The 21,914-nt window shown below is 47.6% G+C and overlaps 1 long non-coding RNA gene across 2 annotated transcripts; it reads left to right on the forward strand.

The window, feature by feature from the left end:
• Positions 1–1,417: 1,417 nt before the first annotated feature.
• Positions 1,418–5,424, forward strand: LOC135285894 (uncharacterized). 2 transcript variants are annotated; one of them, XR_010350524.1, is made up of 4 exons: positions 1,418–1,655; positions 2,710–2,763; positions 2,971–3,098; positions 3,810–5,424. It is a non-coding gene; the product is annotated as an uncharacterized LOC135285894 (long non-coding RNA). The 2 variants fall into 2 exon arrangements; XR_010350523.1 differs by lacking the exon at positions 1,418–1,655 and adding an exon at positions 2,215–2,282.
• Positions 5,425–21,914: the final 16,490 nt, after the last annotated feature.

Here is a 21,914-nt window from a genome sequence, read left to right on the forward strand (position 1 = left end):
CTGCCTGCCAGAGGCCCCCCACACATCCTGTGCCCTGCCTGAGCCCAGCCTGGCACTGCCCTCATGCAGAAGAGAGGAATAAGTGGTGAAGGGTTTAAAATATCTCCTCCGATGTGCCCTTTGTGTTGGTTTTTTCAAGCGACTTTTCCCACCACATTTTTGAACATCACTCACAAAAAAGGCACATTTTGCATTATCTGTTCTTCCTCATCTTAACAAAGGTCCCATCCTGAGAAGTTTTGTCCTTAATTCTGATCTCCTTCCATTTTCTGCAAGCCATTAAAAAACCCATCTCCTTTTAAATCTTGCTTATCCCCAAGAACAAGAATTTAGGAAGACTCATAAAAGGAAGTGAAAACTTTTCTGCACACGAGGAATACCCTGTTGTGATAACAGACAGCAAAGAGAAACACAGCAGGGATGTCCAGGGCTTAAGCCAACCTCCTTTGAGCTGATCCTCAGAGACTGGGCTGTGCTTGGCATGGAGGGAGGTGTCCTGACACAGAGTGGGGTGTCCTGACATGGAGAGAGGTATCCTGACACAGAGGGAGATGTCCTGACACTGAGGGAGGTGTCCTGACACTGAGGGAGGTGTCCTGACATAAAGGGAGATGTCCTGACATGGAGGGGGGTGTCCTGACACAGAGGAAGGTGTCATGACACAGAGGAGATGTCCTGACACAGAGGAAGGTGTCATGACACAGAGGGGGGTGTCCTGCCATGGAGGGGGGTGTCCTGACAAAGAGGGAGATGTCCTGACACAGAGGGGGGTGTCCTGACATAAAGGGAGATGTCCTGACATGGAGGAAGGTGTCCTGACACAGAGGAAGGTGTCCTGACATAAAGGGAGGTGTCCTGACACGGAGGAAGGTGTCCTGACAGAGAGGGTGTCCTGCACCTGCCCCTGCAGGGCTCTGGCACTTTCTGGCCACTGTCACCCAGAGCAGCCAGGCCACACCACACATGTGGCACTCTGAGGAGCTCCAGTGTTCTCACAGCTATGAGGGGAAGGTGTGGGGACAGCAGGACACCATTTTCTGGACAGACTGGGGCTTGTGGAGCAGGACCATGGGTGTAATGGCACAGGTGGCTGCTGTTCTCAGCTCAGGGAGTCCACAGGCAAAAAGCAAATGCAGGGCTGGGTCCCCAGGTGGGTTCAGGACACACTCACCTGCTGAGCACACAGCCCTGGCTGGGATTGGGGTGAGCAGCCCCTTTTTCAAGCCTTTTTTATTTCATCACACAGTGAGGGTTTCCCAGTGTTCCAAGCAAGGCAGACATGGTGCAGTGTGAGCCACTGCTGCCCTCAGTCCCTCAAAGCTCCCTCCACCCCACCTTGGCCTCACCCTGTCCTGCAGGCCACAGGCTGTGTTCTGGGGAGGAAGGTAGGCAGCACTGAGGTTTGTGAGCAAGATAAACCAGGAGGCTGGAGCTCCTGAGCCATCTGTCTCACCCTGACTCTGCCCGGCCTTCCTGCCAGCCCCTCTGCTGCTGGCAGCACTCCCAGATCCCTCCACTCATGACCAGCCAACATGCCCTTCACTTCTCCCTCTCAACCTTCATTTAATGGGTTTGGGAGACCAGTCTGAGCACTGCTTCCAGATAAAAGCATCTGCTGCAGATAAAAGCATCAGCTGGAGTCATCAATGGGGTTTGTGAGTGCACGAGGAGCAGAAGGTGCCCTCAGAACGGACCCAGCCTCCCCAGGCAGAGGCCAACAGGACCATCAGGGGGTACAGGGTGGGCAAGGTTGAGGAGCTTGATGGAGGAAGAGGAGGCACAGAGGCCCTTTCCTTGTGTGCAGCTGGCCTGGCAGGCTGTGAGAGGGCTTGGTGAGGAGCAGGTCCCTGGGGAGAGTGGGGTGAGAGCAGTCACAGAGCGAGGAGAGGGACGAGGTGGAGGGGCTGAGGCAGGGAAAGGCCAGTGGGAGCTGTGTCAGGTTAGCGATGGTGTGGAGGTGTGGGAGCAGAGAAAGGTTTCTGCTGACTTCCCTCTCACTGGCACCATGGATGTGTCCAGCCCTGGTGACCCCAGGGGGGAAGGAAGGGTTCCAGCCCTGGGGTGCCCTTGAGAAGGAAGCACTGCTTGTCCCTGCCTCAGAACCCCATCCTAAAGCCAGTGCCTGCACTGACTCCTGCCCAGCACAGCATTCCCTGTGAGCTCCAGGGCTGGGGGAAGCTCCAGGGTGACCCCCCACCCCAAGGGCGTCCAGCAGAGCTTCTCCTCAGCCCTGTGCAGGGGCAGCTGCAGCCCAGCCCGGCCCCCAGAGCTGCCTGGGCACAGTAAGGGACACTGGTGCTGCAGGATGTGGTGCCTTAGGGTTTAGCTTTTATATTTTTCAGATCCTGTACTGAATCAGTGTATAACACTGAACTCTATATAGAGTGTCAGTTATTGTCCTCACATTTGGTCAGGCCCTCCAGGCCTGAGAACCAAGGACACCCTCTGCCTCAGGCCCCAAAAAGTACAAACAAAAGTGAATTGGGGGGAGCAAACTGGGAGTAAATTACTTCATTATCTGAAACTGCAATTGGAGAATTAACCCCTGATATGTAAATGGACCAAACTGATAATTGTCTGAAAAACTCATGCCCATTGTGCATCTTGGGTGCAGCCTCTGGGAGGCTTTCGCTGCACAGGGTATATCTGTTGAAGGCCCTTAATAAAAACCCACTTTATTCTCTTAATCTTGTCTGGCCTCTGTTTCAGGGAGCCCCTCCAAGGCATCAGATGGAAGATCCCTCCTTACTGGAAGGAAGTGAGGTCTGGGCTTGTCACTGAGATCTGGGAATGTCCCAGTTCCCTGGGACCTGCTGGCTCACCATGGGGAGCTGTGAGACCAGGCCCTGCCTCTTGCCTGTAGCAGCACCAGGCAGCAGAGCAGAGGGGCAGGGGTAGCTCTTTTTTTTTTTTTTTTTTTTTTTATTTTATGTCTTTCAAATTAATCCTACCCCTCTGCTTCTTTCCCAGCACATGCAAAGTCACTTCAGGGAGTCAAAAGTAAAATCCAGATTCCCTCTCCTGGGACACAGCTTCTGTAAAAGTCCTGGAAACTGGAAGAAAACACCAGGGAAAAGAGCAAGGAAATGCCACTGTAGGTGAGTGACTGTGAATAATCCCCATGCTCACATTTTCTTCTGTGTTATTATCCTTTTTAAAAATTAAAGATGGTAATAGGTTACTGTAGTGGAAAGTGAGATAATGGGGAGATTTTAGGGAGATAAAGTTATAATGGTATCCAGGGAGGGAAAGCAATAGGGACAGAAAATTGAAAGGGATTCATTATGAACTCATCCTCACTTAAAATACTCCCCCAGGTTAGGACTTATGGTGTTAATAATTAACCAGAATCTTATGAAGGCTGAAATAACTACAGCATGCACAAAGCTCCTCACTTCAGCACTCACCATGTGCACAAGCCTTGCCTGCCACTCATCCAAGTCACTGTGGTAACTGTACATCTGCTTCCACAATATCCTCCATTAATCATTTACACACAGGGGAAAATAAAGTCTTGCAGGAATTATGCCACAGAAGCCATTTCTGCTCACCTGCCCTGCTGAGTGAGACCAGCTCTGAACCCCTCCAGCCCTCCCAGGCCCCAGTGCCAGGTGCTGCTAAAGGAAGGGAATGCACAGCAATCCCATCTATCAGCTGGGAGGAGAGAGCTGGGTGCTGGATGTGTCCATTCCTCGTCCTGCATGGATTTCAGACTGTTCTGGTTCTTTGGTGTCTTTGTTTGAAGCACTAGAAAATAGCCTGAACACTATGGTCCTTCTCACCAGTGTTTCTTTCCTTCTGCTTCACAGCTTTCATGGTTCCTGTGCTGTTAGGAAGGGCTCTCTAGAAGCCTCCAGTCCCCCTCCCACTCAGAGCAGCACCATCTCCAGCACTGATCAGTCACCCTGGCTGTGCTTCTGTCCACTGAAGATGCATGTCCAACACTCTCTGACCCAAAAAAGTCCAAAGAGTCAGTGGGAGGAGGGCCTGGAGGGATAAGAAAATTCCTCTGGCTGTTGCAGTGCAATGCTCCTTGGGATGTCCCTGCCATAAAAGCAGAGCCACACTTGCCATTGACCAGGAGGTGAAGTGCCATGTGCACAGAGAGGTGACAGTCAGAAAAGTCTTCCAGAAAATCCTGCTGAGACCTGCAGAGGAGCGTCTCGTGACAGCAGAACCCGTGGCTGAAGGAAGGGCTGATGGTGTGGAACGAAGGGACAGCAAATGATCCTCAAAGGGTTAATCTTTAACCACACTGTGGCACAGATCAAGCTGCAGGAGGTGAATCACAGAATCACAGAATTATCTGGGCCAGAAGGGACCTTAAAGTCCATCCCATCCCACGCCTGCCATGGGCAGGGACACCTTCCACTGTCCCAGGCTACTCCAAGCCCCGTCCAGCAAGGGATGGGGCAGCCACAGCTCGTCTGGGCACCCTGTGCCAGGGCTTCCCCACACTCACAGGGAACAATTCCTTCTGTGATGTCACCTAAACTTCCCCCCTTTCAGTCTGAAACCCTTCCCCCTTGTCCTGCCAGGCTTGTGGACCGTGGGGCTGTGGGTGTCCCTGTCCCACAGGTCTCACTCCATCTCCTGAGGCACAGCAAGGACCACATCCAGCACAGCATCACTGCACCCCCAGTGCTCCCAGCAGCAGGAAAGGCAGGACCCCTCTGTGGCCACATTTCTCTTCACAGAGAAAAGCAAGGCACAACTTCCCAAGGGTATTTTCTGGGAATTGCAGCAAAGAACCTCAGGGAAAGAAAAAACAATTCTTATCTCAATTGCTGCGCCTGTGTTTGTGCACAAGTGGAATGCATTGTAGAAAATTGTTTACCTGACAGAAATTAGTAATTAAATTCTAGTGTGAGTGTTTTGTTTTCTTAACCAATCTCTGCAAGCTGTGTCCAGTCAATCAAACAATCACGAGATCTGGTTGAGTGCTTGTGCAGTTTCAGTTTAAATGTAGTGTAATATGGTATAGTATAATATAGTAATAATATAATAAAGTAATTACTAATAGTAATTCGTAGTAATAAGGTAATTAATATAGTAATTATTATTACTATAATAAATTATGGTAATAATATAATAAAGTAATTAATTAACCTTCTAATATCAATAGAGTCAAATGCATCATTTCTCCCTTGCAAATTTCTCCCTTGCAAGTCGGGGCACCTTGCAAATCCGATACCCCTCTTCCCCATGAACTTCTGTCCCCATGAACTTCTCTTCTGTACTCTGTGCCCTGGACAAAGGGAATCTGACCAGAGCATCCTGATGAACAGGACAGGAGGTGCCTCTGGGTTTCTCAGCTCTGGGCAGAGCGAGCCCGGCCCTGCAGCCCAGTGCAGAAGGTGTCAGTACTGAGTCATTGATTTACAAACTCCGTGCCATGGGGGAGCGAGGTGAGGAGGGGCTGCTGCAGAGGACACGGCATGAGGGAGTTCCCTGCACCTTGCAGGAGCTGGGCTGCAGGGACCCTTCCAGCTCAGGATACCCTGTGATGTCCATCTGCAGCTGCAGGAGTGTTCCTGGAGAGGGGAGATGTCGGGAGCTGGGGGTTTAGCCCAGTGCTCCTCAAGGTGACACAGGGCTGACTAAAAGGCAGCAGCACACACTGCAGGAAAGCCTTGACTTCCCAGGGGCATGCCAGGAGCATATTTAACCACGGGTACCCAGTCCTGGCAGTTTTGGCATCAGTGGGGAGCTCAAAGTCTCTGCAGCACAGGAAGAGCCAGCCCTTCACTGCCCTTTGGGTCACAGCTCAGTGACAGAAAAACTGAATGGGAAAAGGTGTTTGGGGCTATCCTGCTGCGACAGGAGATGCAGTCTCCCTGAAGTTTTGGAGGGGATCCAGCAGCAGCACAGAGGAGCCCCTTCCCTGCCACAGGCCCCAAGAGGGGCCAGCCCTGGGCTGGCAAGGAAATGCCCCTCAGAGCAGCCCCAGCAGCACAGCAGGCTCTGCCCAGTACCACGCAGCCCCTGCTAATGAGGACAGCAAATTAGAGTTCTTTAAATAACCAGGACCTCTTCAGGAAAGGGAGTAAGGTCCTCAGACGGCCTGATCTTCACTTAATCCCTGCAAACAGACACCTCTGATTAGGAGGATTGGTTTCTTCTGGAGGGCAGCAGATTGAAGGCTTTGCCTGGCAAGAATGAAATAACATCTGGTGCTGTATTTCCTAAAGCCAGGGAGCCCGACTCCTGTCCCCAATTTAATGCTCAGCCTCTCACTCCTCCCCATCCCAGCACCAAATCCCCTACATTGGCATCTGACCTGGAGCAGGAGCACCCCATGGCTCAGCACTGCCCTGGCACACATCCTGCCAGGGTCAGAGAGGGACCCTGAGCCCCTGGAAGGGCTGGCAGGGTGGGCAGAGGTGGCAGGAGCTGCCCTGGAGGACTCAGTGACAGCTTTGTGCCACGGACTGGGTGGGCAGTGGGTCTGCTCCTCACCCCCTGCACAAATTGGAGGAGCCACATCAGTGACACAGAGGTCTCAGCTAATGAGCAGGGACACTAATGAATCTGCGTGTTATCTCCGTGTATCCTCTGCCTCCAGGACAGCCCCAGGGCGCCTCAAGCAAACAAACGAAGGAAACATGAAGGAAACAAACATGTCTATTAGGGCTTGTCAGCACCTGGGTCTGCACCCCTTCCCCGGAGCATTCAGGGCAATGCACATTCACAGCAGCGATTTCTACAGACTCACAGCAAATATTTTTGCTGATGAGTTTCTGCAAGATTTGCCAGGGCTTTTTTTTGTTTGTTTTGTTTTTCAAAACCAAAAGTGAGATTTCTTTTTTCCTTCTTTTATTTTTTTAATGCTAATTTGCATAATGAGATTCCCAAAAAATCACCCCTCCCCCAAGATATACACAGTTTTCTGTGTTGATGAAGATCAGATTTGGCTGAAAATAATTTTGATGGAAAATGTTCAGCTGTCTCTGCAGAAGGATAAAGCCCTGACAGAGCCCTGCTATGCAGAACTGCTGGCATGACCAAATTACTTTGCTTTAAGAGGCAGCAAGAGAACAACCCCTGGAAGGAGGGAAGAGCCCTTTCCATCCTGTTCTTGGAGAAGCCTTGGAGATGTAGGTATTGGTGAAATTTCACCCAACAGGCAGGGAGAATGATGAGGAGGACTCAATTATATCAGAAGGCTAATTAATTACTTTATTATACTATATTATTCTGTACTATATTACACTGCATCTAAACTGAAACTGCACAAGAACTCAACGGAACAAAATCTCGTGACTGTCTCCTGACTGATTGTCAGGACACAGCTTGCAGAGATTGGTCAAGAAAACAAAACACTCACACCAGAATCCAGTCAAGCAAATTCCTTCAGGTAAATAATCTTCTAACACATTTTACATGTTCCAAAACACAGGAGCAGCAAATGAGAACTGTTTTGATCTCTGTGCTTCTCCAGGAAAAAACAGAGAGAGAGAATTATGTCTCTCTGTTCAGAGAATGTGAATGCCACATGTTGGAGACCCACTGAAGTGTTCCAAAGAAGCCTAGGGTGGAACATGTCTTTTTTCTGGCTGTTTCCTTTCTGTGCTAACCTGAACACACCTTCCAGAGGAGTGCAGGCTGGGGGAGCATGCTGAGGAGATGCAGGGTACCGAGAGGTTTGGCACCTGGACAAGGACATGGCCAAGGAGAAGGAAGGGCCACCAGCTCTGTATTTTCCTATCCCAAGCCTTTTTTGCAACCAAGAGGTTTTTTGGGTAGCAGTAGCCCTGAAGTTGGGTGCCAGCAGGGAATTACAGCACGGACAGGGAGTGTGGGGGAATGCAGGATCACCACGTGGGATGGCTCTGCAGAAGAGGTGAGGAGTGTGCTGGAGCTGCCACAGCAGGTGGAGGGAGCTCTCAAAACTCTGAACTCTTTTGGTCCAGAGGGAATTCTGCCTGCTGGGAGTGAGAGAGCATGGAACAGAGCAGCACATCTACAGGAACCCGGGGGGAGCAGCAGCAAGGCAGTTTTGTGGGAAACACTGGGCTGAAACAGCTGGAGCCCTGAGGCGGCAGCTGCCAACAGGCAGAACTCCATGGCTGCATTGCTTCGTGGCTCTGGAAGATCAGAGCTGGAGATGGTCCTGCTGGAGTGGGAGGGGAACTGGAGGCTTCTGGAGGTCCCTTCCCAGCAGCACAGGAACCATGAGAGCCGTGAAGCAGAAGGAAAGAAGCACTGGTGAGAAGGACTGCTCACGCACAGGCCTGAGGTGACACCTGAGATGTTCTGCCTGTTGGCAGCTGCCACCTCAGGGCTCCAGCTCTTTCAGCCCAGTGTTTCCCACAAAACTGCCTTGTTGTTGCCCCACTGCCCTTCCCCCTGGGTTCCTGAGCACCAAAGAGCTCTGGAAACATGCTCAGGCACTGGGACCCAGCACTGGGATCAGCCCAGGCTGCCTCATGCCCCCCTGGTCCCTGCAGCAGGATGGATCCACCCAAAGCTGTAATTAGGTGATCTTTAGGGTCTGCAGCTTGAGGGCTGCTTTGGTGAGGGTGCTGTGCAGGACAGGCTCGCTCTCCAGGACACTGGAACCAGGGTTGAGCTGGATTTTCACCCAAGGTCCCGTGGCCCAAGCTGGGGGTGGCAGGGGGTGGCAGAGGTCTCCTGCTGGCTGGCTGCACCTCACACACCTGGCAAGGCTGGCTCTGTGTGATGCTCTGCCCCATCTCACTGCATGGTGAGCAGGAGGAAGGAGGGAACTGTCTCTTTGTATATTTTGCACTGCAACCTTTTGGGGTGGAAAATAGCTCTAAGCAGCAAAGAAGAGAATTAAAGTGCATTTTAATGATATGTGTCTTACGTCTGAATGAGCATCTCAGATTGCAATATCACTGGGCTCCATGTGAGGAAATCCAGCCAGTGAAAAACCTCCCATCATCTCCTTCTACATTAATACACATATTTATGTTTTAGAGCTTAATTTCAACAGTTACATTTTTTCAAAAGTAATTAAACTAGGTTTCAAATGAGGAAATAACCTCATGTACTCCCTGCTCACCACCACACATGAATACTAAAGAAAGTGGTCAGAAACAGATCTTTTTGTGAAAAAAATATATAAATTAATTAGATGCAGTTTTTCTTCCCTGCAGCTTCATTCAACCTTTATATCAAAAACGACATGAAATGCATCTGGGTTCATTTGTTTAAAAATTTCCTTTGAACACATCTCCATCTCCATTTAAATTAAAAAATGACTTAGCACAAAGAATAACAAAAAGCCTTCTGTGCAGGAATACAATGAGTAATGAACTTCAAATCATATCTGCATGAAAAATTGTCAAGTTGGATATTGTTTTTCCATGTGACCTGTTTTTTTCTAATTATTATATTTTTTCTGGCTCTGATTTTATAAACAGTGGCACCTCTCCCCTTAGCTGGCTCTAAAAGAGGTTTGTTTAATCTTTGACATTTCCTATTTCACAGGCTGCTTTGCAAGTGTCACACAATAGAGCTTTGTTGGTCTCAGTTTAATTAAACACCATTTCTTTGCTTTAAGTAGCAAAGGCAGTGACACTTTAAAAAGTCCCTTTTCTGCTTGAAAAATAATACAGTGTCAGTGAATAATTAAAATATACAAATCATCAGAATTAATTAACATCCTGAACACTTTTAAGTGCTTAAATGTCTTTATTTCTGGACATTTCATTTGAAAGGGGTTTTGGAGACTGATAGAATTAGCAAGTATCATTTTGGTGATGCTCTCCAGGGTCATGGACAGGAACTCTCCCATTTCCCAGCAGCCAGGTAAGGTCACTGGATATGGAATCCTGGTCCCTGTCTCCTCTGAATATGCAAAGCCTCTGCTCCAGCACAATTCCCCATGCCAGGGTGTTGCAGCACCTGGAAAAATGAGTCCTGGAGCAGCCAACAAGATTCCAGTGCAGTTAAGATCTTCTCTGATTTTGTGGTTTCTCCAGGAAAAAAACAGAAGCTGTGCCTAATTTCCAAAGAGTGCTGTACCAGCCAGAGCTGGGAAGGCCCAGAGAGGGTTCTCTCATCACCTCACCTACCCTGCATGGACTGGAGACCCCAACCCCACTCCCACCCTGTCTGCAGAGCACCTTGGGCTCCCAGTCCTGACTCCTGAGCAGTTCACGTGTGCCTGCCCAGTGACCCCCCAAACTCAGCACAGCCATTCTGTCTTGGTTTGGAAAGCCAGTGTCTGTTAAGGAAGGCAGGAGCCTCCCCCAAAATGGAAAATGTAAACCTCCTCCCTCCAAATTGCTGTAAATTTTAAGTTAAGGGGCTCTCAGGCCAATATATGGGAGCAGGAATAACAGTTCTTTACTAGGGAAGAAAATAAAAAGATAAAATAAACAATGCAGTGAACCAAACCAGCACTGCCAGGGTCAGACACAGCCTGACACCCTGTGGGTCAGGGTGCTGGCACAGTCCCATTGGAATTGTGGCTCAGCCCTCCTGCAGTGCCAGGGGTGGTTCTGCTGGAGCAGGATCCTGGACAAGGGGGGAGTCTTCCTCTGCAGCTCCAGGGGAAGGGGCAGCTGCTGTTCCTCTGGGAATCCAGTGCAGAAGCCGTGCTGGTGCTCCAGAATCTCAGATTCTATCCAGGCAGGAATGCTTGGCTCCTCCCCTGGGCTCACATCTCCCATGGATGCTGCAGTTCTTATCAGCCCTGCAGGGACATTCCACAGCCTGTTATCAGCAGATGTCCCTGGAGGGAGGAGTGGCTGTGGAAGAGATAAGGAAAACTGCACACTGAACAGAAAACTAATGATACATATTATTATTACATATTATATAATAATTGTATATTATATAATAATACATATTATAACAGAGGACTAATAATAATGAATACATCTTGCCTTGCAATCTGGGACATGTTCCCATACACCAGCTCATCAATATTTACTGGGGTAATTTCCACCCATCTGAATAATAGAAATTGCAGATGAAAAAGCCAGGCAGTGGCAGCAGCAGGAAGGAAATTGGGTGTTGCAGCTCCCATCGAGTGCCTGGAAGTGGCTGCTCTGGTCTTGAAACAAAGCTTTGTGCCTTTCATCCCATTGCACCTACCTGCTCCAAACCAGTTCTTCCTCCCCTTTCATGAGTGCACTTTTCAAATGATAATGGGCTGGTGTCATGACCTTGCTGAAGCAGAGACTGCCGTGCTAAAAATATTAACACTTTTCATCTTCTCTTCTGAGTCCCCGACGGGTTTGCTGCTTTTCTCTGAACGTTTCAAACACACTGATGTCACTATAGCAATGAACTTGCCCCTTTCTGGCTATAATATGATAATCCACCAGCAATCCAGGTGAATTTTGATTGCATAACCATCGGGGCTGTGCCCATCAGACTGGTGGAGCATCAGACTGGGATGCTCCACCAGTATCTCAGACTGGGATGTCTCCACCAGCTCCAGGTAATTCCTACTGTGTGTACCTGAAATTGCCCCCATTTCACAGGGTCCTAGCCTGAAGAAACAGCCTCGTGCACAGATTTTGAAGGCAAGAGAAGAAAAACGTGTTGGGAGAAAAATGAAACAGAACTCCAAGATCCACCAGACTGGTGGAGCATGAGACTGGGATGCTCCACAGCAACTTTGGTCAGCACACACACCACCAAGGGCAGAGGCTTCATCTTTTTCTACTTCATCTTTTTCTACTTCATCTTTTTCTGCTTCATCTTTTCCTACATATCCACCCTCCATTCTGTTTTTCCTCTGCCATCCCTAGCACGGGAACAGGAAATCCTTCCATCTTTTACACCAATAATTGACTTTTTTACCTTGAACTCCTGAGAGCCCACAAACCTGTGTCAGGGCACATCCCAACCTACAAAAGCCTGGCAACTCTGCCCCCCAAACACACCCAGCTCTGACCTCTGAACAGGTTTTCCAAGGAAGACTTCATCCCCTGGGATGGGTGGTCTCAGTAATTACAGCAGGATCCTTTTCTTGTGGTACTTTGTGGAAATCTCAGCTTTTCAGATAGGAAGGGTGGACATTAACACCTCAGGGTAAAACTGGTGATACAGAACCAACAATAAAGTTCTTGTCTTCCACAGTCTCCAGCAAAAAGCTCTGAAAAGGAGGCAATGTTTTCCTTAGATAACTGATAATAGTCTGGGTATAATGTGCAGCCAATTTAATACTTAACCACTTTATGCCTATAGCAGGTGTTTGTTTAAGAGAGATTTCACAGTACAGAGAGAGGTAAATAGATTTCTTCCTTTAATGGGCCTCAGGCTCATTAAACAACATTTCACTTTCTCCTGCACAAGGTTTTTATTCATTAAAGGGATTCACTCTATTTCTAGGGGTGTTTTTTTCCCCTTTATTGACAATTCACCTAATGTGCTGAAAGTTGTGTATCTGAGTGGGGGACAGGCAGCCACAGTGCCTCTGCTCCCAGCCTGAGTGCACTTCTACCTCCACAAGTGGCTCCTCTCACTCTAAAAACACAACTTGACAAATTTCATGTTTCCTGGATTAATTCTTTTCTGAAAAAAATTGTATCTTCAAAAGGCTGTATTTTGCAACCTCAGAACAGTCATGTCAGCAGCCCCAGAAAGGCATTGAATTTCCTTTTGAGATGGACCAACTCAAAATTCAAACTGAAAAATCTCCACCAAATATTTGAGTTCTGTTTCCTTTTTCTCCCAACACTGATAATTTTTCTTCTCTTGCCTTCAAAATCTGTGCATGAGCCTGTTTCTTCAGGACAGGGGAAGAACACATTCTTCTGTGGAATGGGGGCAGTTTCAGGTACACACAGTAGGAATTACCTGGGCAAGAAAGAGCCATGAAATAAACCATCAAACACTGAAGGAGGCAGTGAATGCTCTCAGATGTGTCATCGGGGTGTTTTATCTCTCAAACTTGCAGTTCTTCCTCAGGAGAATGCCCTTGCCCACAGCTGGCCAGCCTGAGCCTGTGTGTGAGCCCCCGTGGACATCACAGGTTTATTTGCACACACTCAGGTGTCCAAGAGGACAGTGGTGAAACTTTGGTGGAAAATCACAGAATCTATAGGGTTGGAAAAGACTTTTAAGATTATTGAGGACAACCATCAACTGGCACCACCACCATGTTCATCACTAAACCATGCCCTCAAGTGCCACATCCACTCACTTTTTGAACACTTCCAGGGATGGTGGCTCCACCACTGCCCTGGACAGACTGTGCTAGGGCTGGACAGTCTTTCTGTGGAAAAAAAAATAAATCCTCATATCTAATGTAAACAACCCTGGTGCAAAATGTTACCTATTTTTCTGGTTATCAAAATTAATTTTACTGCAAAAGAATTCAGCCCAAAAGCCTTATTCCCCTGAAACCTGCTTCATGTCTTCCCAAAGATGTGATGCAACAATAGCTCCAAATAACACCCCCAAATCTCGTGTGTGAGCACTGCATGAGCTGAGGACAATTTGCACCCACCTGGGTTCAAATTGCCACCTTGGGAGTGTGGAAGCAGAACTCCTGCTCAGGAGATGTGCTCCTGTGAAGTGTTTGAAAGAATGAAAGGTCAGATGCATCATCTACAACTCCATTCACTGGACAAAAGGTGTTTCTTCTGAGGAAAAGAAAAGCAGTGAGCTAGAAAAAGAGCTTTGAATTAATGGCTATATAATTTGGCAGTGGGATTTGAAAGTTCCCGATCAAAGAGAGATTAATGGTCCAGATAAAAAAAAAATACTAAAAGAAACAGATGCTCCATGTTTGCACACTTGGCAGAGCAGTGGAACAAGGCAGGAACAGCCCAAGGCTTGGTGGGGGCTGGGTCTACCACAGCCTCCACCACCAGCAACTCAACCCAGCAGTTTAATCAGAAGCTCAAGCAGCATTTCTCTTGTGTCCTTTATGGCAGAGTTTAGGATTAGTTTGCTGGCTAAAATTCTTCACAGCTTCAGGCCTGTGGAAGTAAACAAACAGTGGAGGAGATAAATTGTGATTTATCACTGCTGGTGGGATGCTCTGCTCTTTCCCACCAGGTGCCAGCCTGTCCCAGGATGGAATTTCCTGCACTGAACAGTCTTGCAGGTCCTTTGTGATAGGAAAAAAATAATAAAAGTTTGCCCTGTTCTTTTTCTTGAGGAAGAAAGGCCTGGAAAAAGCCTTGAGAGAATGAACAATGAGAATGAAGAGGATGCTGACTTAGCTCTTCCAGCTAAAGCACTTTCTCGTTTGAACACATTTGAGCTTTCTTTTTCCTTTAAAGCAAAACAAAAAAAATTAATGATTTTTTGGGGGTCAAATAAACCATTTCTTTCCATTCACCCCTGCGACTCTCAGGCTTGTGTCAAGCAGTTGACAGTGATTGCAAATTGAGAAATATTTCATAGAATCATAGAATGTGTTCGATTGGAAGGAACCCAAAGGATCAAGTCCAACTCCTGAAATAGCACACTGGTGTTTTTTTAGCACAGATAAGGCAGCACAAACTCTGGGCTGGTCTCCCCTCACTCCCCTCTGTGACTTTTGCCGAAGGAGGCACTGCTCACACCTGGTTGTGTCCCTGCCTGACCCCCCAGTGTTCCCCCAGCTGAGCTCCACCTGCCTCTCTGAGCACCTCCTCAAGGGCTCCAAGGAGTTAGGAACTATGGATTTCAGCTGCTGGAAATGATGGAGCACACCAAACATGTGCCTGCACATATCTGTGGATTTATCAATCTGTTTAAGTTGAGACATCATGTGAAAACTCAAGAGAATACAAAGTTTTGTTGGGTTAAAGTTAAATTCTAATTTTGCTTTATTTTTGGCTTTTTGGTTGTGTATTCAGTCAAATTTTTTTTTTCCATGTTCTATACCTCAGCCAAGACATGAATTCATAAAACTCTGATTATTTTCACCTCACCAAAATGCTTTGATGGAGAGCTGTGGCCTCAAGGTGAGGGATGCTCAAGGAATCAGGGATCTGCCCCTCTCCAGGCAGCTCCTGTGACAATCCCCCTTTTCACCATGACCCCCTCATGTGACAAGGACCTTCTCATCTCTGGAAAACACACTTCTCACCCTGGGAAACACAGGTGTCTTTATTGAGGAAATCCAGAGAGGCAGGAGCCTCCACTCTGGAAGTGCAGATCCAGCTGTGATCCCAAATCCTCCCATCAGGAATCATGCCTGGAGCAGGTCATGGGGTCTTCATCGCAGCTTCAGAGCTTCCAAATTAGAAATCCAGTGGCAAAACCATGGAGTGGATTGTAAATTCCCCCTGTGTTTTCCCATGCCTGGCCCTGCTGCCATCTGTGGGTATGGAAAGCACCTCAGAGCCTTGGCTGCATCGAGGAAAAGCCCACACCCACGGCCTGGTGACACAGCCAGGGTGGCAGTGTCACCCTGGGGAGGATATTGCTTCACTGGGAAGGGCCTCCCCACCAGCAGGGTGTTACTTCAGAGTTTCTTAGGAAGACAGGCTCTGATTTTAAGAGATAAAATATTTGAAAAAAAAATCAGGAACCAAAACTTTAAATAGCCACCGAATGTCTGAAGTGATGAAATCACAGGGAGAAACACAAAATCATCAACTCTGAGCAGTGCCCTTGCACCCTCAGTGTGAGTCAGGGGACCAAAATGACTTCATATGTCACACAGTGCCCACAGCAGCAGCCACAGCGTGGCCGTGTCTGCACTGCTGTGAGTCACTGCTGGGGACACAGGAACGGCTCTGCCATGGCTGGGGACACAGGGAAAGGCTCTGTCCTGGTTGGGGACACAGGAAAGGCTCTGTTCTGGTTGGGGACACAGGGAAAGGCTCTGCTGAGACAAAGGGAAAGGCTCTGTCACTGCTGGGGACATCTCCCTTTATACTTGGCATCAGTGGAGATGCTTGCAGGATCTTCTCTTCTCTCTTCTCTTCTCTTCTCTTCTCTTCTCTTCTCTTCTCTTCTCTTCTCTTCTCTTCTCTTCTCTTCTCTTCTCTTCTCTTCTCTTCTCTTCTCTTCTCTTCTCTTCTCTTCTCTTCTCTTCTCTTCTCTTCTCTTCTCTTCTCTTCTCTTCTCTTCTCTTCTCTTCTCTTCTCTTCTCTTCTCTTCTCTTCTCTTCTCTTCTCTTCTCTTCTCTTCTCTTCTCTTCTCTTCTCTTCTCTTCTCTTCTCTTCTCTTCTCTTCTCTTCTCTTCTCTTCCTCTCCTCATTTAGTCATGGATTGCAAGGCCAGAAGAGACTGCCTTGGCCAGCCAGCCTGACCTGCCACTGGCCAAGCTCAGAGCTCTGGGCACAGGTTTGATAATCTGGAGACGTGTCCACATTTGATTTACAGCTGAGGACCCACGGGGCAGTGCCCAGCTCCTCTGAGCAACAATTTGAAGTCTAAATGAATGCGAAGGAGCATTGGGATCGCCACTGAAGGGAAGTTTTGGGTAGGTTTGAAACATTTCCTTTAGTCAATCAGGAGTAAATTTGTCTGAATTTCAACAATCAAAGGTTGGAATGACCACAGGTCACTATTAAAACAACCACAGGTTATTTTAAAAACCCAATTCTTATGTCCTTTTGGTGGCTAAGACGGCCTTGAAAGACTGAAAAACTAATCACAGAATCAAGTGTGAAATAAAAGCAGTTGGATCCCTGCCTTACCAGGAACAATCTCAGCTGACTGCTGGCTTTCAGCCTGGGTACTGGTAGCACCTTATGGGTTGGGAAGGATAGTGTGGACTGAAAATAAAACCCATTATGAGAATGCATTCAACTACAAAATAAACGGAGATGGAACAGCCACGAGGAGAAGGACAAAGACCTGGAATTGCTGAAATAAATGTACGGGTTGAAGATGCCACAGGCCCTTCCCTGGATTGAAAGGATCAGGGATTAACACAGCTCCAAGGAATTCACTCACTGTTTTGTTAATATCTGGAAGATAGTGGGAGACGCTTTCCCAGCAAGCTGAGATAACACACAAGTGTCTGCTCCACCCCCAAGAGAAGCAGGGTGTTAAACTGCAATCAGGAAAAACAAATTTTAACCGATTGCTTAGAAACTTCAAAGTTAAACAGCTCCAGTAACCTGAGGCCAAGGGTCTGGAAGGGAGGTGCTCTCACGGGATGATGATATTTTTAATAAATCTAGGAATGCCATGAAATATTTACAAGGCTGGGAGAAAACAAATGCTGTGGCAGCCTCCACATAAGAGCAGCGGGGAGGCTCGAGGTAATTAGGGAGCAATTGCCCTGCTATAAACACCCCTGGAAGCTCAAGGAATGGCTGGCACACACGGGCTGTGGAGGTGGTCACATCCCACTGTTAAAAACAGCCGCTAAATGGGGCTTTCAAAAGAATGTAGAATGTCTAGGAAATCTGCCTGGTGGTCAAAAAGGTGAGGTGGTCAGTGTGTTTAATTTATCTGTGAACAAGTGCTGGGAAGTGACAGAAAGCGAGATCTGCCTGTGAGTGGGTGCTGGAAAAAATCAAAGTGGAAATAAATTGCAAGTAAGGAAACTTTGCTTTGGCAGCAGCACTTGATTTAGGCATGAGATACATTTTCCAGCAGGTAATATCTGTATACAAGGATTGCAGGGCTTGAAAAAGCATTTCTGATGCATTTGTCTCAAAGGAAAGTGGAGGAATCCATGAGCTGATATTCAGGAGGTCACACAAGGAACTGGAGTGATCTCTGCTGGTCTTACTGTCTCTGAAGGTCTTCCAGAAATGTCCTCCACCAGAGATTCAGCAGATTCATTTCAATATTTGGGAAGTGAGTATTTGTCCTCCATATCTTCATAAAGCACTATCTATAAAAATAAAAGTAATTCAGTCTTTCTCAAATAATTACTTCATTACAAAATGCAGAGAAAATACACTGTCCGAAATTAGCTGCTTACACAACATATTTCACAGAAAAAAAAAAATTGAGCTGACAAGAAACTGGAGAAATTTCCTAAATCAGGCAGAAACCACTAAGTATGAAAGTAAAAATGAATCCTGCTGAAATTGTTAATTTTTTGGAGCATGTTTGGTCAGCGTGGCTGTGGTGTCCATGGTGGCAGGAGCCAGCTGCAGGGGATGCTGTGTGTGGGAAGGGGCCAGGGCTGGTCTTAGCCCATGAAAATGCAGATTGCTGTGGGAAACACTGCTCCACAAAGCCCCACATTTCCTGTTGGAAATGGCTTCCTTTGGGGACGATTTTGGAGTTCACAGCTGGACCTGGGGCTTCCAGAGCAGGGCACAGTGGGAACAGCAGCTGGCCCCACTGCAGGCACCTGGGTCACATCTGGTTGGGGACTCTGGGACTGGAAACAGCTGGAAACAGCTGGAAAGAGCTGTTTTTCCTAGCCATGGTGCTGATTGACAGCTGTCTGTCTTGGAAATATCTGGAACATTTTCTGTTCAAAGGAAACATTGAAAGTTTCAGCCTGTTCAGACTGAAACTAAATTTCAATTACCCCAAGAATTCATTTTCTTGGAAATCACAATTTCCAACCAAGTTTCAATTCTGTTTCTTAGTAGATGTCTAAAACTTTGTCTCATGGGGATCAGCAAACAGGATTCTCCCTGTGGCTGGATCCAACCCCAGATGGACCTGGCTGTGCTGGATCCCTGAAGCAAGTGGAATTTAGAGTGTGCCCAGGCTCCTACAAACAAGAAACAAAATATTTGCATAAAATCCACTTCCCCTCCACCTGTGTTATTGCTTCCCTGCATGATGAAACACTGGCCTATTTCCATAACAATCAAAATGCCTGAAGAAATGGCCCAGAAGTGCTCAGGACTTGTGACAGCGCTGATAGGATCAGGAGCGCAGAGAAACCCTCCAGGCTCTCAGAAGAAATGGAGCTTTTCTATGTGTATTTATTTGTTACTCCTAATACCTTTGCTGCATTTCTCCACCATGAGGACAAGGCTGTTCATGGTATTGTCTTAAAAATTCAATCTTAAAATCTTTAAAAAATAACTTGAATGCTACTCATTACGTGCTCCTATAAAAAAAAAAAAATTGCAAAATCAGGGGGCATTTGAACTGCATGGACTCCCCTCTGATGTTATTAAAGCTCCAGGCTAAAATTATTTTTAAGATCACATGAGAAATATATGACAAGAGAAGAAGAGCTCAGGTTAAATTCATTTTTGCTGGGGGTACACTGCACAGTAACTGCAGAGTAGCTGCTGCAACCCTTGACTTTTTGAGCAGTTACTTTATTTTCTGTTGTGCTGTTTGTTTAGCTATCCTCTCAGATGTGCAGGCTCTTTCAGCTGTGAGCCCCAGGAGCAGGCTGCAGCACTGCCCTTGCTGCCTCTGCCTGCCCTGCTGTGTTTGCCAGCAGTACAGCAGTTTGCCAGCTGGCTCCCAAATGGCTTTGAAATTTTCTCTTCTTGTTTCTTGTGTCCCTTCCCCAACCCTGCAGCTGGACGCTCTCGGGTGCTACGTCAGGGAGGACAGTGCCAAATTAGCATTTTCAGAAGTGCAGAACAATGTCACTGAGAGGATCCTTGCGTTCCAGGGAAAAAACTGAACCACAAGAGCAGCAAGACATGACAGAACATGGTTTCAATTCAGCTGTCTGAGCGACGTGAACTTCCACTTTCCAAGAAGCAGGAAAATGCTGCCTCTCTACAAAGGCATTACGTTGGTGTTTCACCTCTGTTTCCCCTCTTCTGACACGTCCCTGTTTCAAAACTGAAATTAAGTACAAGAGGATCCATAGGAGAGAAAGCAACACCTTGCTGTGGCACAGATGTGCCTGGCCAGCCTCGCATGTGCCTACAAAATAGGAATTAAATGTATTTACTGCCATTCCTGAAGCTGAGAGGAGGAGCTGGACCAGCTCTGCAGAGCAGGGACATGCAGCAAGGCAGGTGAGGGGAAGTGTGTTCCCTGGGGCAGGGGACATCCAGCCAGTGAGCAGGGAAAGGACAAAATATTCCCAAATGTCAGGGCTGAAGGATGTCTGGTGCTGAGTCTGATCCTTCTGAGCAGAGTCCTCCATCCCTGCCCATGATGGAGGGGTTGGAAGCAGGTGATCTTTAAGATCCATTCTGTGATTCTATGGTTCTCCTGCTCTTACACCACGTTCTGACTGTGCATATTGAAGCTGTGCTTGGGCTTGAGCAAACAAATCAGGTGTGAGCTAGAGGGGAGTTTTATCAGCATATCCAAGTCTCAAACACTGTCAGTGAAAAGTCAGCTTATGTCACAATTCCGTGATTGTGTCCCACTGCCAGCAGCAAACTTTCTCTGCTCACCCTGGTCCTTTAGGTTTAAAGGGGGGTGGAAGAGGCACTGCCTAGTTCAGTGCCTTTTAAATTGGCTGGAATGAAAAATAAATAGCCAAATGCTTCTGCCTTTGGACGGACAATCTCATGGGACAGCTTGAGCTCATAGCTCAATTGCTGGAGAAAGACCACAGGTCTGCAGACTGGGCTGGGAAGGATCATGGGATGCACAGATTTCCTTAGGAGAAAGTCACTGAAGCAGATAAGGAGGCATATTCCCTGCAACCCAGGTAGGACACGTTGATCTGCATTTTCCTGCAGGAAAACAAATGCATTTGGCAAAACTTGGGTGTATTTTGCATATGGCAATTTGGGTTTGTGCAACCAAGCCCCACTCCAGAGCACTTCAGTAGAAGATTTCTGAATAAATACATGGGGACTAATGTTTATTTATCAGAGATAATCCTTCTGTGAGATAGGCACATCCCATCTAATGTGGGACCCTCCTCTGGTCCGTGCAGCTCCAGGCACAAGCCCTGCCTGTGTGGGTATCCTCAAAACAGCTCAACCTCCCTCGCCCCATCCCTTTCCTTCCTTCTAACTAATCAATTTAGGAAATTTAAGGTATTTGAAGCTGGGGATCTCTTGTTTGTGGCAATGCAAATGAAGCTCTGTCGGAGCTTGTCGGCCTGGAATACACAAAGCCTTTGTGATGTGCTGATTGCTCACACCGGGCTCACCCTCCTGCCAGGCAGCTGATTGAGTTGCCACCTTCCCAACTACCCTTTTCCCAGGCAGCTGGAGGGTGTGGTGCTACCAACATTTTTGTAGTGGCAAAGCCAGTTTGAGAAATTCCTGCCCCCACCCCTCCAGTTGTGTCAATACAGCTGGCTGGGGAGCTGTGTGGCAATTTGGGATGGCTCACATGGGCACACACCGGGAATAATTGGGAGGAAGTGTTTGTGTACACCTGGCTGATGTCAGCAGTGTGGTCAGAAGCAGCCCTGTGCAGCAGATTAAATAATTATTGGGATTGATATCAAAACTGATCTCTGCTTTTTTGTTGGCCAAGCTTAGGTACATCCTGATGGACAAGGGGCTCGAAACCAAGGTGCAGCCAAGGAGTTCAGTGTTCAGAGTTCACATGCAAGTGTCAAAAGGAGAAGCAGCTGGGATCTGCACAGAGCACCCCCTGCACAGGATTAAAAAGCTAATTGGTTTCTCCAGGGGCCAAGAAAATGGTGGCAGAAGTTTGGAAATTAGCAGTGAAGATAAAAAGAGGAAGATGAGTGAATATGAGAGAATCCTGCAAGCATGAAATGAGCCTCTTCAAATGGGTTTTTACACAGAAACAGTGAAAAAGTGAGTGTAACCAAAAGGTTTGTCAACGAGCTTTGGGCTCAGCTGCCCACTGGGTGGTTAATGCTTGGCAAAAATGAGCACTTGGGCAGCAACAAATCCAGTTTGATTTCAGAGGAAGGCTATGATTCATGTTCCTTGCACTTTGTTTCTGTTGAATATTGCCACTCTGGATTTAGCTGGAGACAAAAAGGAGGATGTGCAGGGATGTGCTTCCAGGACACAGCCCCACAGCAGGGACCAGCAGCTCTTTCTTTTGGCTACAGCTCAAAAAGCCAAAACTCTGCCAAGCCAGCCCTGGTTCAGCTCTGGAGATGCCCCCCATTGATAAGGAATGCTGGTTTATCACAAACTTGACCCACGTGAAACCATAGCAAATCTGAGCTCTGAGCTGGATCTGAACAATTTGCTCTC

The sequence above is a fragment of the Passer domesticus genome, chromosome 24 (assembly GCF_036417665.1).
Source record: "Passer domesticus isolate bPasDom1 chromosome 24, bPasDom1.hap1, whole genome shotgun sequence".
NCBI lineage: Eukaryota > Metazoa > Chordata > Aves > Passeriformes > Passeridae > Passer > Passer domesticus.